General features: G+C 43.3%; 1 protein-coding gene across 3 annotated transcripts in view; it reads right to left on the reverse strand.

The window, feature by feature from the left end:
• Positions 1 to 13452, reverse strand: part of SGIP1 (SH3GL interacting endocytic adaptor 1) — a 933552-nt gene that overhangs the window by 150142 nt on the left and 769958 nt on the right. The window lies entirely within an intron of this gene.

Here is a 13452-nt window from a genome sequence, read left to right on the forward strand (position 1 = left end):
TTTTAATCTTAAGGCCGTTTGTGTTGCAGAACGTCTCCATGACTTGTACCTGTGCCTGTAGACCTTTGAGGTGCATATAGTAAGAATAGAGTCACTGGCATACAATAGTGATGGACCTTGAAGCCGTCTATGAAGGAACCTCTTAGGTAGCTTGCAGTAACTCCTTGTAGATATCACTTATATTGAGCAAACACAGAAGAGGGGCAAATAAGCAGCCCCGTTTGACTCCGCAAGTGATAGGGAACTGTCTGACGATAACAGAGTGGACTTCAAACCCAGTTCTGAAGCTTACTAAATAATTTGCCCCTGGGTAGCAGGTCAAAGGTTGATGAAAATTCCAGGATTGCCACATATTGTGAATTGTATTGCTGTGTGTAATTTTTACAAAATGTAAGGAAAAAAACAAATACTCAACAACCGACAGAACTAATTTGGAGTATAACCTGGCTGATAATCCTGTTGGGGGAAAATTATTTCTGTCATTTTTGGGGCTTTTCATGAATAGTGGATATAAAATACTGTTGTGCCATGAGGAAGGAAGGCCCAAAGGGCTGAGATCTGTGAAAAATTGTGCCAGTATTGATACAACTGTGATTTGTGTTTGATGGTCTCTGGGTGTATCATATTTGAGCCCAAACCCCTGCCCTTTGTGAGTTTTTACATTGGCTTCTCACTTTCTACGATATACTTTTATTTTCATCTCTTGAGGAGGTCTTCTCTTCTCTCTCATCCTTTAGCCTTGACCAACTTCTTGCTGGAGTTCTAGTGTGTGGTTCACTACTTGCTGACCTTGCCACACGGAAGACTTTTGTAAAGAAGGCCATTCAGTGGTCTCCTCTAAAGTATTCCTCAAGCCGCTGAGCCCTTACCTGTTTACCTCCAAAAAGTCTGTGTATCTAACTCCTGAGCGGCCACCTACAGAGTTCTCCACCCCTTCTGCAAACATTCCACTTTTTCTGTTTACCATGAATTTGTAGCCCTTTTTTGCTATGTTAATATTCTCTACCGCACACTTGAATGAACTAAGTTCCTGAGGTCTTCCATTTTTAGTTTGAAGTCTTCATCAAACACTCTACAGGCTCACTTACTTTGTACCTTTGGACTTCTTGTCACTTGGGCCTTTAGTGACTAATGGCATCATAGAAGTTAGTAGCTTTTCTCAATCCACTAACAAGATTTCTTTGAAAACCTGTTTTGGATCCATTAGGGCGAGCTACTGAAATCCAACTAATACATTTCAGGAGCAAGGTTTGCGATCTACCCATGAGGCCCAGGTGGAGTACAATGCATCTCGATCAACCTTGCAGGGTATGTCACTATTCTCTTATTTATGCAGGTTCTTCACTTCTAACAATATATAGTCAATTACTGTTGGGGCACCACATGCATCATAAGTAAAAATTAAGTTCTTGTAGGAATGTCTAGCCAAACTTAAGCCTTCTCTTGCACAAAAAGATTTTATGCACTTTCCTCTTATGTCTGTTTTGTCAAAATCATGGAGCAGAGAGGGGATGCCAAGTGAGTGTTACAGTTCAAGTATGATTTCAGAACCATCTCTCCATTGTCCCATCTCACTGTTAAAATCAATAGACATGAGTGTGAGGGGTTTGTTAAGCAAGGATTTTCATTGCTTCACTTATGTCATCTCGAAAATTGCAGATTCCCACTTTCCTTCTGCGATTGGCAAATACATTGATCACTCTCAGTGTTGCGTTATCGAGCAACTTAGCTATCATTCAGTTGCAAACCCAGGGATTTTTTACCAAATACTGCCTGCTTTAAACCAGGCCAGAAACACTGGAAACAACATACTTACCTTCAAAAAGTTTTCTCCAAAATAGGCATCCCATAGAAAATCAAATGCCAAATATCTGGTCCTGTCGACAAAGTAAATACGAGTTATTTTTCTACTTTTTATGCCAAGGTGTATGTCTCAACCAATGTTTGGGGTGGGGAGGCTCACACTCAAGAAAATCCACACACCTTTGATATGTTGGTATCCTTTTTACTCATGACCTGAAATATTAATCAAATTAACCTCATTTTCTTCTTTCACCAAAAATGCTTTAGTCATCTCTTACAAGCTCCTGTGCTATCTTGACACTATTCTCCTTTCAACCATGTAAACCCTATTTGTCCTGCTTTCAATAATGTTACAAAAATGTTTGTCTTGATGAACAGTTGACTTTTCAAAATACTGCATAAACTGACCCCAGCCTGAGATAGAAGAAAAGCATATTTTCAATTCTTCTTGCCAGATTTGTTCTTGCTCATTTATTTGAAGAACAAAATAAATGCTATGTAGCATCTGAATCTCAACCCAAGGTATTTTGCCAGGAATATGAGCTAAAGTATAAAGTCAATTTCAACACAAAATATATTTTGTCGTCAGCATGAAATGTAGCACATCCTTAAAGCTATTTACGATTTTTTTTTCTGTACAAAAATACACAGCTAATACAATTGCAACATTATATTATACAAATATGAACACTTATAGTTGGCGTGAGGACTGGTGCCCAGCACAAGAAATAAAGGCAAAGGGTTCAATAATTTCAACCTTAGCTCAACCAATAGTAACTGTAGCATAAAGCACACAGTCTAAACTTAACAAAAAGGTGTTTGGCATTTACAGTACCAAAACAGCTAACAAAGTAAAAACTATAAAACAATAAAAATCTTGCTCCAAATTATTTATGAAAAAAACAAAAAGTAAAATTACACCAAAAATAACTAGGCAAATTATTTTTTAAAGGTTTAAGTGAAAATGGTGTAAAAAGAGCAAAGCGAAAATAGTGGTCACTGGTTCTAGCCGACCAGGACCTAGGTGTGACTTGGCCCCAAGAAATAGGGAAGATTGACAAATTTGTAAGTCCCAATCTGAAAGGAACTTTGTTGGCTTTCTGAGGAAAAATGACAGACCTCACATTTAATCCGATTTAGAAAAGTAACCAAACTTATGTTGGTGCCTAAACAATCACAGATGTGCACCTCCAAGACCCTGGGCAACAGCAAAGTCCAGTCAAGATCCAGTTGTCACACTTATGTTCGGATTCTTCACAGGAATGTTCTCCTCAACAGTTTTTATGTTTTGGAGCCACCAAAGGGGATCAAACGTATGATCCTTGGAGATCTTTTCTGTCTTTGGATTTCAAATGGAAGAGGGTCCAACTTGCTCAGACCCCTCTCTCACAAGTCACCAATGAGAAGTGAAACCGGTTCAGTCCAACGGGTATTCTTTCACAAGTCCAGCATTGTTCTGCGGAAGGCTAGGTGAGGATCCAGCTTTGTAGGGCTCATCAGCCTGTGGGTGGAGGACACCCAAAAATGTACCGGTTTTCTAGGTTTTCCAGGTGCCTGCTGAGCTAGGGCCCAAAAACCACAGCTACCCACTTTGCAAAAAACAGGACAGTTTTTCATGGAAATATCTGATGTATTCATGTTGCGTTTTGGACTATTTTCTGTTGAGGGAACTAACATACACACCCAAGTGAGGTACTATTTTTATTGGGAGACCTAGGAGAATGCTCAGTGGAAGGACCTGTGAGGCTCTGTGCAGATTGCAGAACTTCCCATCACAGAAATTTTAGTAAAAAATTGTTTTTTTGTTTAGTCAACGTTTTACATTTACAAGGGATTCTGGGTAGAACAACCTGGTCAGAGACAAGCAAGTCACCCTATCCTGGAATTCCACCAGTGTCTAGTTTTAACAAATGTACAGGTTTACTAGATTTCCATACGTGCCGGCTGAGCTAGGGCCCAAAAACCACAGCTATCCACTTTGCAAAACAATGGGGCAGTTTTGCATGAAAAAAGTTGATGTATCCATGTTGCATTTTGGGCCGTTTCCTGATGCAGGTACTACACAAGTGATGTGTCATTTTTATCAGACGACTTAAGAGAATGCTGAGTGGAAGAATTATGTAGATTTTAGAAGTTTCCATTATAGAAACGTAAGGAAAATGTGCGATTTCAGGCCCGGTTTGAGGTTTGGAGGGCATCGTGGGAAAAAAAAAAGAATCTTATGTGACGCATGCAGTACACCTCATCTTGGAGTTTCCTAGCTGTCTAGTTTAAAAAAATGTACAGGTTTACTAGGTTTCCCTAGTTACCAGCTGCACTAAGGCCCAAAAACTACAGCTACCCACTTTGCAAAAAACAAGTCAGATTTGCGTAGAAAAATCAGATGTATCAATGTTGCATTTTGGGCCGTCTCCTGTTGCAGGCACTAGGTCTACCACAAAAATGAGGTACCATTTTTATCAGAATAATTAGGGAAATTCTAGGTAGAAGGAAGTTTGTAGCTCCTTGCTGATTCCAGAACACTTCATCACAGAAATGTGAGGGAAATGTGTTTTTTAGTGAAAGTTTGAGGGTTACAAGGGATTCTGCGTAACACATTCTGGTGAGAGCCATGCAAGTCACCCGATCCTAGGTTCTCCTAGGTGTCTGGTTTAAAAAAATGTATTGGTTTGCTATGTCAGGTGATGGATGAGCTAGGGCCCAAAATCCACAGCTAGGCACATTGCAAATAACGAGTCAGTTTTCAGTGGAAAAATGTGGTGTGTCCATGTTGCATTTTTGGCCATTTCCTACTGTGGTCAATAGGCCTACATTTTAATCGGGAGACTTAGAGGAACACAGATTTCTCTGCATTTGCACCGTCCAAATGTAAGACATTGTTTAAGAAAGAAGTCTCGGAAATGCCCTTGGGTACCTACAAATTCAGAGATATACAAATAACCCTTGCTGCTTCTAAAGTACAAGTTACTTACCTTCGGTAACAAAATATCTGGTAGAGACATATTCTAGTTGCAGATACCTTACCTTAGAATTTCCCTCAGGCGTCAGACTGGATGAGGAGATTTTTCTTTGAGCAATACCCTTGCGCATCTATAGGTGGCATCGGTCGACTCCGCGGGCATCGTTGCCATTGTAGTCGCCGTGATGATGTTGGTAGTAGTACATAGACGCCGCCTTTGTGCAGTGACTTCAGTTTCTTTTAACAAATTTCCATCCATACCAAAGCGCAGAGCCGCTAAGAACAGTGAGATTGGTGCGCCAGAGCTAAGGACCTGAAGGGGGAATCCCTGTCCCTAGAAATCAGTTTTCAAGCAGGGAGGATGGCTGGGCAGTAAGGAATCTGCAACTAGAATATGTCTCTACCAGATATTTCGTTACTGAAAGTAAGTAACTTGTACATCTGATAGAGACTCGTAGTGGCAGATTCCTTACCTTAGAAGAGATACGTAAGCAATGCCATTCTCGGAGGTGGGCTGCGAACCAAGAGCATACTAGGAAGCCCTGCAGGACCGAACTACCAAAGTAGCCGTCCCAACAGACCTGACTGTCCAGGCAGTAGTGTTTAGCAAACGTGTGCAGGGGAGCCCACGTAGCTGGCAGATATCCAGGACAGGAATCCGCATGCTAACGCAGTGGAAGAAGCAGTTGCTCTGGTGGAATGAGCACACAAGCCCTCAGGGGGTTGCTTCTTGGCCAAAGCATAGCACATTTAGGTGCAAAGAAGCAGCCATTGAGTGATGTACATTTTTGCACTGCTTTCCCTTTTTTCGCACCCATATATCCGACAAAGAGTTGATTGTCCACCTGGAAATCTTTAGTACAATTAAGATAGAATGCCAACGCCCTTTTTGGGTCCAGACAGTGGAGTCTTTCCTCCTCATGAGAAGAATGTGGGGGTGCGTAGAAAGTAGGCAAGGTGATGGACTGGCCTATATAAAAAGGCATAACCACCTTTGTAAGGAAGGAAGCTTTAGTGTGCAACACCACTTTGTCAGGGTGCACAGACAAGTATGGAGGTTTGGACGAAAGGGCTTGAAGCTCACTCACCCTGGGAGCAGAGGTGATGGCAACAAGGAGGACAGGTTTGAAGGTGAGGAGCCGTGAGGGACAATTGTGCATCGGCTCAAAGGGCGTACACATTAAATAAGTAAGGACAAGACTGAGGTCCCACTGAGGCATGATAAATGGAGTGGGAGGAAATAAATGGGTGAGACCCTTTAGGAATCTACTCACAATAGGAGATTTAAAAAGTGAGGGCTTATCAGGTAAACTAAGTAAGGCCGAAATGGCAGAATAATACCCTTTAACGGTGCCCAAAGCAGAGCCCTGCTGGGCCAAAGAAAGATTGAACAGAAGAACCTAGGATAGAGGGGCAGAGAGAGGATCAACAGATTTGTTGGTGCACCATGCCACACATTTATTCCAACTACATGCGTTTACAGTTTAGGTGGAGGGACACCTGGCTGCCAAGATAACATCGCAGACTTCGGGTGGAAGATCAGAAGTTGTCAACTGTTGCCGCTCAATCTCCACGCATGGAGGAGGAGGTTGGACAGGTTCGGGTGAAGAACTGTCCCCTGTTGCTGCGACAGAAGATCCGCCCAAACAGGCAGTCTGAGTGGAGGATTGATTGACATGCTCAATAGCTCTGGATACCAGACTCTCCGTGCCCAGTCTGGAGCCACCAAGATGACTTGTGCCCGGTTGTTCCTGATCTTCTTGAGAACTCTGGGCAGAAGTGGTATAGGCGGAAAGGAAGCCGGAGTTCCACTCGAGACGAAAAGCATCTCCGAGCGAGTGTCGCATTGGAAATTCCAACATGCAAATCAGCTGACATTGCACGTTCTCTGCAGAGGCAAACAGATCTAACCTAGGCTCTCCCCACTGTTGAAAGAGACCTTGCGCCACCTGTGGATGGAGACGCCATACGTGATCGGCTGTGCATTGACGGCTGAGTTCGTCCTCTCTGGCATTAAGAGAACCCACCAGATGTTGAACCACCTGATGTTCCAGCTGGGTCCAGAAGTGTAGTGCCTCCTGACAAAGGGTCCAGGCCCATACACTGCCCTGTGTGTTGCAGTACTGCATGGCGGTAGTAGTGTTTGTGAACACCTGCACTACTTTCCCTTTGAGAGAGAGAAACAATGCTTTCAACGCAAGCCTGATCGCCCGGAGCTCCAGAAAATATGGAGCCCGGACTCCGCCAGAGACCAGAGGCCTTTGATCGCCACCTCTCCCATGTGGCCACCCCAACCCAGAAGTGACACATCTGTCACTATAGATAGATCTGGTTGGGGAACGGAGTGGGATCTGCCGTGGACCTAACGCGGATTTGAAAGCAACCGCTGCAGGTCTTTCGAAGTCCTCTCCGAGATCTGGACCATGTCGGAGAGATTCCCCTGATGCTGCGCCCACTGGATCTTCAAGTCACACTGCAGAGCTTACATATGCCATCTGGCATGTGTTACTAGCAGGATGCAGGAGGCCATGAGGCTCAGCAGCCTCAGAGTCAGTCTCACCAAAACAGAGGCTGAAAGATCGGAATAATAGCCTGAATGTCACGGACTTGCTTTTCGGGAAGATAAGGCCAGAAAAAGCTCAGATGAAGGGGAGCACCTGAGAGGACCTCAGGTGTGACTTCAGCATGTTTATAGTGAACCCCAGCGTGTGCAGGAGGTTCGCTGTAGTCTGAAGGCAGGAGACTACTTTCTGGGGCAAGTCCACCTTCAACAGCCAGTCGTTGAGGTAGGGGAATACTGATACCCCTAACCTGCGCGGATGAGCTGCAGCCACTGCCATTACTTCTGTGAACACACAAGGGGCGCTGATAAGGCCGAAGGGGAGCACGGTAAACTGAAAGTGCTTGTGACCTTTAGCTTTCCATGCCATGGGTGTAGTTTGTAAATCATATGCTATGGCCTTATAGAAGAGTTAAATATGCAAAACAGGGATTAGCCAATTTCTATGTGTTTTAGAGGTAAGAGTACATTCACTGTGCACTGAACAGCAGTGCCCTAGTATGCAGTTTAAAAACCAGCCATAAGATGCAGCGGAAAATCAGGTGAAATAAGTATCCTGTCAGTACTCGGTCACAGCAGCTCTTTTGCCTATGTATTCCCCACCTACTGTGGAGAAGAAAATAAGTTACTTACTTGTAACTGCATTTCTCCAGTAATCTAATCTTTCATAGATGCGCATGCTCGAAGTGAGTAGTTAGTCTACAATTCCAAATACATGCATATACAACTGAAATGGATGGTGGGTAAATAAAATATAGCATGGCTCACCTTATTGGAAAAGATGGCATAAAACTGCTTGCCCCACTGCTGCATCCGATTTGTCAGCTTCATCCAGGCAGTAGTGTTGTGTGAAATTGTGTCTGCTAGACCAGGTTGCTGCTTTGCAGATATGTTGGATTGACACACCCACAAAAAGCGCTGTTGACGTAGATACAGCTCTCGTATCAGTTAATGGTTTCCATGTCTTAGCATGGCAGAATTGAATGGTTTCTGCAATCCATTTTCCTATTGTGGCCTTGGTTGCTGGAAAGCCTTTTTTTTAAATTACCACAGGTGACAAAGATCTGGTTTGACTTACAAAATTGCTGTGTTCTCTATAAATAGAATCTTATACACCTTTTAACATTCAAAGTGTACAGTGTTTGATCGGCAGGCGACTGAGATTTGGAAAAAAATGTTCTTAAAATAATGGGTTAATTTAGATGAAAACTCCAATGGGATTTTTGGCATAAATCTAGGGTATGTTCTAAGGAGAATACTGTCCTTTTGTGAACTGCATGAAGGTTTTTTTTTTTTTTTTTTTTTAGCAAAGGCTTGTATTTCATTCAGTCTTCTAGCAGATGTAAGCGCTAGTAGCGGCACAGTTTTCCATGTAAGCTATTTTAGTTCTGCTTTATGTACAGGCTCAAAAGGGGCTTTCATCAACTGGGTCAAGACAATATTAAGATGCCACCTAGGTGGTGGTGTTTTTACCGGGGGAAAACTCTGAAAAGCCCTTTCATAAATTGTTTCATAATTTGTGAGGACCAGAGATAAGGCGTTCTGTCCTCTCTTCAAAATTGGGATATTGCTGCTAAGTGAACTCTTATAGATGAGTGCGTGAGCCCAGATGTTGCTAGCTGTAGAAGGTATGGTAATATCTGTTCCGGATTTGAGGAAAACGGGTGTGAGTTGTTCTGCTGCCAATATCAAAAACGCTTCCATTTTAATTTAAATGTTCTATTTGTTGAATCAGCTCTTGCCTTAGCTAGAATTTCTCGACACCCAGGAGGGATGTCTAGGTTTCGAAATTCATGGTGTTCCGGAGCCAAGCCGTCAAGTGTAGATGCTTCGGATTGGGATGTAGGAGCTGGCCATTGTTCATTGTTAGCAATGTATGACTGGGCATTAACTGTATGTGTGGACTTTCCGACAGCAGGAGAAGTTCCATGTACCAGAACTGTCTGGGCCTTTTGGGGGCTATGAGAATGATCCTGCATGGTTCTCTCTTGAATTGCGAAGTGTTCGAGGGATTAGAGGAATTGGGGGAAAAGCGTAAGCAAATATCTTTGACCATCTGATCGAAAATGCATCTACCCATGAACCTATTTGGTGACACCAACTTGCGTAGTACTGGCATTTGTGGTTGCTCCTGGTGGCGAAGAGTTCCAACTTCGGCATGTCCCATCGGATGAATATGGTCTGCAGTATTTGATGGTCAATTTCCCAATCATGGCAGGTTGATGACAATCTGGTCAGTGCTGATCTTGTCCCCCCCCTGCTTGTTTAAGTAGTGCATGCACGTGGTGCTGGCCGTTCTGATGAGCACGGATGATTTTGCAATTCTGGGAAGGAACGAACGGAGCGCCAGAGCTATGGCTTTGAGCTCGAGATAGTTGATGTGCCTTTTTTTCTGGATTGTCCCATTTTCCACTGATGGAAAGGTCCTGCAAGTGAGAGCCCCAGCCCTGTAGGGACGCATCTGTTATTACGTAGTCTGTTACTGGGGACAGAAATGTTAGACCTTCTGCAAAATTGTTCCTCTGCGTCCACCATTGTATGGAGGATCTCATTGCTACTATTATTTGTATGATGTCGTCTAAGGAGCCCTAAGATTGTTTTCACTGCCTGTCTACCTCTTCTTCTTGCAGTGGTCTCATGCGAAGTCTGCAGTTCGGGATTAAAGGGATGGAAGAAGAGAGCATTCCTAGGAATGATTTGTATGTTCGAACTGAAACAGGCTCTCTTTTGATCAGTTTGTTGGGCAATTGTTGCATTTTTATCTGTCTGTCCAACGAGGCAGTCACCTTGTCTGTATTGGTGTTGTTAACTGCACTTAGGAAGGTTATTTATTTGGAATGAGGGAGGACTTTTGAAGGTTTCTAGTGAGACCCAACTTGTCGAACAATTTGAGGCACATGTTTGTGTGCTCTGTGGTTGATTGTTGTGATGGTGCTTTGATCAACCAGTCGTCCAAGTAAGGTAATAGTTTAACTCCTTTTTGCCTTAGATGTGTTTCCAATGGGGTTAGCATCTTTATAAATATTCAAGAGGCTGATTTTAAACCAAAGGGGAGCACCTTGAAATGAAAATGAGCACCGGCTACCTGGAATCGTAAATATTTTCAATGACTTGCATGAATGGGTATGTGGAAATATGCATCTTCGAGGTCGAAAGATGTCATGCAGTCGCCATGGTTTAGAAGGTGCAAAATGTCCTTTAAGGTAAGCACCTGAAAGGATTGTTTTTTGAGATATTTGTTCAGTTTGCGAAGGTCTAATATTGGATGCCAATCTCCGGATTTTTTTTTCTTGATCAGAAAGAAACGGGAATAAAACCCCATTCCCTTTTGAGTATACAGAACTCTTTCTATTGCTCCTTTTGTTAACATGAGGGAAACTTTGTTTAGTAGCTGTTTTAGACGTGAAGGGGGTGGACCCTTGGGCGGGAGACTTGTCGGTTTGTTGATAAATAAGAGGGTGTGCCCTCGAGATATGACATCTAGGACCCATCTGTCTGTTATAGTATCCCATTGGTGTAAAAATTAGGCAATTCAACCTCCTAATCTGTATGTCAATTTGGAATGCGGGGTAGCCTGTGCTGTTAGGTCATTGTTTCCTTTATGAATCTCGACCTCTGGTGGGTTGTTTACCCCTAGTTGGTTGCTTTTAGGCTGCAGTAGGTGGTTGTCTATACTGCTGAGAGTTTTGAGAACGGTACTGCACTTGGTAGTGCTGATATTAATGCTGATAAGGCTGAAAACCCCCTGAAAGGAAAAGTTACTCCTGCCTCTGGCACCTCGAAAGGGTTGCTGTTTCAATTGTAACGTACCCAATGACCTGGCTGTATCGGTACCAGTTTTAATAGCCTGTATGGCATCATATATGTGCTTCCCGAATCATGATTCACCATCATAAGGTATGTCCAAAATTTTGCTCTGCACCTCAGGCCTAAAGGGCATGGCTTTTAGCCAGGCTTGTCTTCTACACACAGCTGCTCCTGCCAGCTGCCAAAAATCGGTTGCGGAGATGTCAATTGCGGAGTCTATAATCACTGCGGAAGCTTTCTGGCCTTCTAGGAGAATCTTTCCGGCTTCCTCTCTAGAATCTTCTGGAAGGAGATCCATGTACTGTGACATGTCCAACCACATCTGTCTGTTGAACCTTGCCAGAATCGCAAGAGAATTAGCTAATGAACTTTAAGCCCTGTGATACTCAAGAATTGTTTTCAAATTGAGTCGAGGCGGTGCCCATCCCTATCAGGTGGTGTTGTGATGGGTGCTGATGGATTTTTAGAGCACATCTGGGCAGCTTGACTTATAACAGGGTCTGGTGGCGGATGTCCGATTAAACAAGCTGGTGCATTGTCTGGTACTTTATATTTCTTATCCAGTCTGGGCATGACTGCTGAAATGGTGGCTGGATCCTTCATTGTACGAATACCCTCTTGCCAGATAAAATCTATTATGGTTATTGCTTTCACTGATTTCTCTCTGGGTTCCTTAAAATCATACAGGAGACAGTCTGTTTATAGGTAAGAGGTAACAATCCTTTTCACCGCACGCTCCATTATGCTATGAAAGCCACCAATGTCGTCTGGTGGAGACGACTGTGGTGGTGATGATGGTTGTATGACATAAGTGTCCCACTCTGAAGACGTGGAGGCTTGATCTCTTATTTCTCCTTCTTCCACCTGTTCATCCTGCAATGTATGTTGATCATCTGACGGTGGATCCACTAATGGCTTTGTAGATAGCGGAATCCCTGAAAAGGATATCGTAGTGGGACGAGTAGGCAGCATTTGCCGAGGTGATCTCGCCAGTGTTTGAAGCTGCGATTGACGTGCAGATTGTGACGGTTCGGGACAGCGCTTACAGTAGTCCTGCAGCATTACTTGCAGGTTAAATATCAAGTCCTGTGGCATCTGGATTGTTTGATCCTGAATATTATGTGGTGAGCTGGGCTGGTAGCCCTACTGTACGTTCTCAGTGATGTAAACGTTGGAATGATAGTACTGGTCATCATCCTGGTACTTAACTTGCAACTCAGAGGGGCTGTGCACTACTCCAAAGGTCCTTCATTCTCCAATTCGTCGTCTAATAGATGATGCGGAGGAAATGGTGCGACTTTTCTTGATGAGGTGTGCTCTGGAAGTAATAGCTGGTCTGCAGGGGACAGACCAGCAACAGGTATCAAAGGTGTTTGAAGACAGTGTGGTTCTTATAGGTAACCTCGTCAACGAAAATAGTATCGCCAACGATGGCTTGATCGACAATGGTGTCGTTGACGGTGGTGTCGTCGGCGATGATGTAGTTGATGGTAGTGTCAGCAACGTAGATATTTTTGCAGTAAACCTCATTGACGGTGGTACTGTTGACAGTGAGGATGTCACTAGAGTTGTAGCTGTCGTCGCTGAGCTAGTCGATGGTAGCTCTTTACTTTTTTTTAGTCGACTAAGGCCTCCTTGTAATCTTGCAGGATACAATGGTCGTCGATGTCAATGGAGATGAGGGCATTTCATAGGCAATGCCGCTGTTGTGAAAGTCAGTGTTATGGTAGTAGATTTTGTTGAGGATATCGTTGCTGACGATATTGTCGACATGACTGTCATCGACAATGAAGACATTTTTCATTTTTTTTATTTTTTCTCAGAAATCATTTTTGATGCAGAAGGAAGCAATTAAAAAATTTACAGAACTTTCTCTGGTAGCCGGTGTCGAAGGCTCACAAAAGACTCGAGGAGGGTTTCTTATGTGGCACTCTCTCTTTTTCAAGATATTTTTTAAGCGCTTTTTTTGTGGGGCTCTGAAGGCTCCGCTTCCAAACCTCTTTCTCTCTTGTGGGATTTCTCAGTTTGCGAAGTCATCACTCTCTTTCCTAGAGAATGTATGTTCCTTTGATTTACATTTTTGTAACGACAAGAGCAGTCTTCCTTCTCTGTCTTGTAGGGTTTTCTGTGAGAAAGTTCTACAGATTTTGCACAACCTTATGTTCTGGATACGGACAACAAATACACTCTCTGTGAGGGTCTTCTAAGTAAAGTCTTTTTTTGCCACAGGTGTTACATGGCTTAAAAAGTCCTTTTCTTCGAGATCCTGACATAGTCAGTGTCTCCCAGGTTGTAATAAAATAAAATTTGAAGCTGACCTGAG

The sequence above is a fragment of the Pleurodeles waltl genome, chromosome 4_2 (assembly GCF_031143425.1).
Source record: "Pleurodeles waltl isolate 20211129_DDA chromosome 4_2, aPleWal1.hap1.20221129, whole genome shotgun sequence".
Taxonomy (NCBI): Eukaryota; Metazoa; Chordata; class Amphibia; order Caudata; family Salamandridae; genus Pleurodeles; species Pleurodeles waltl.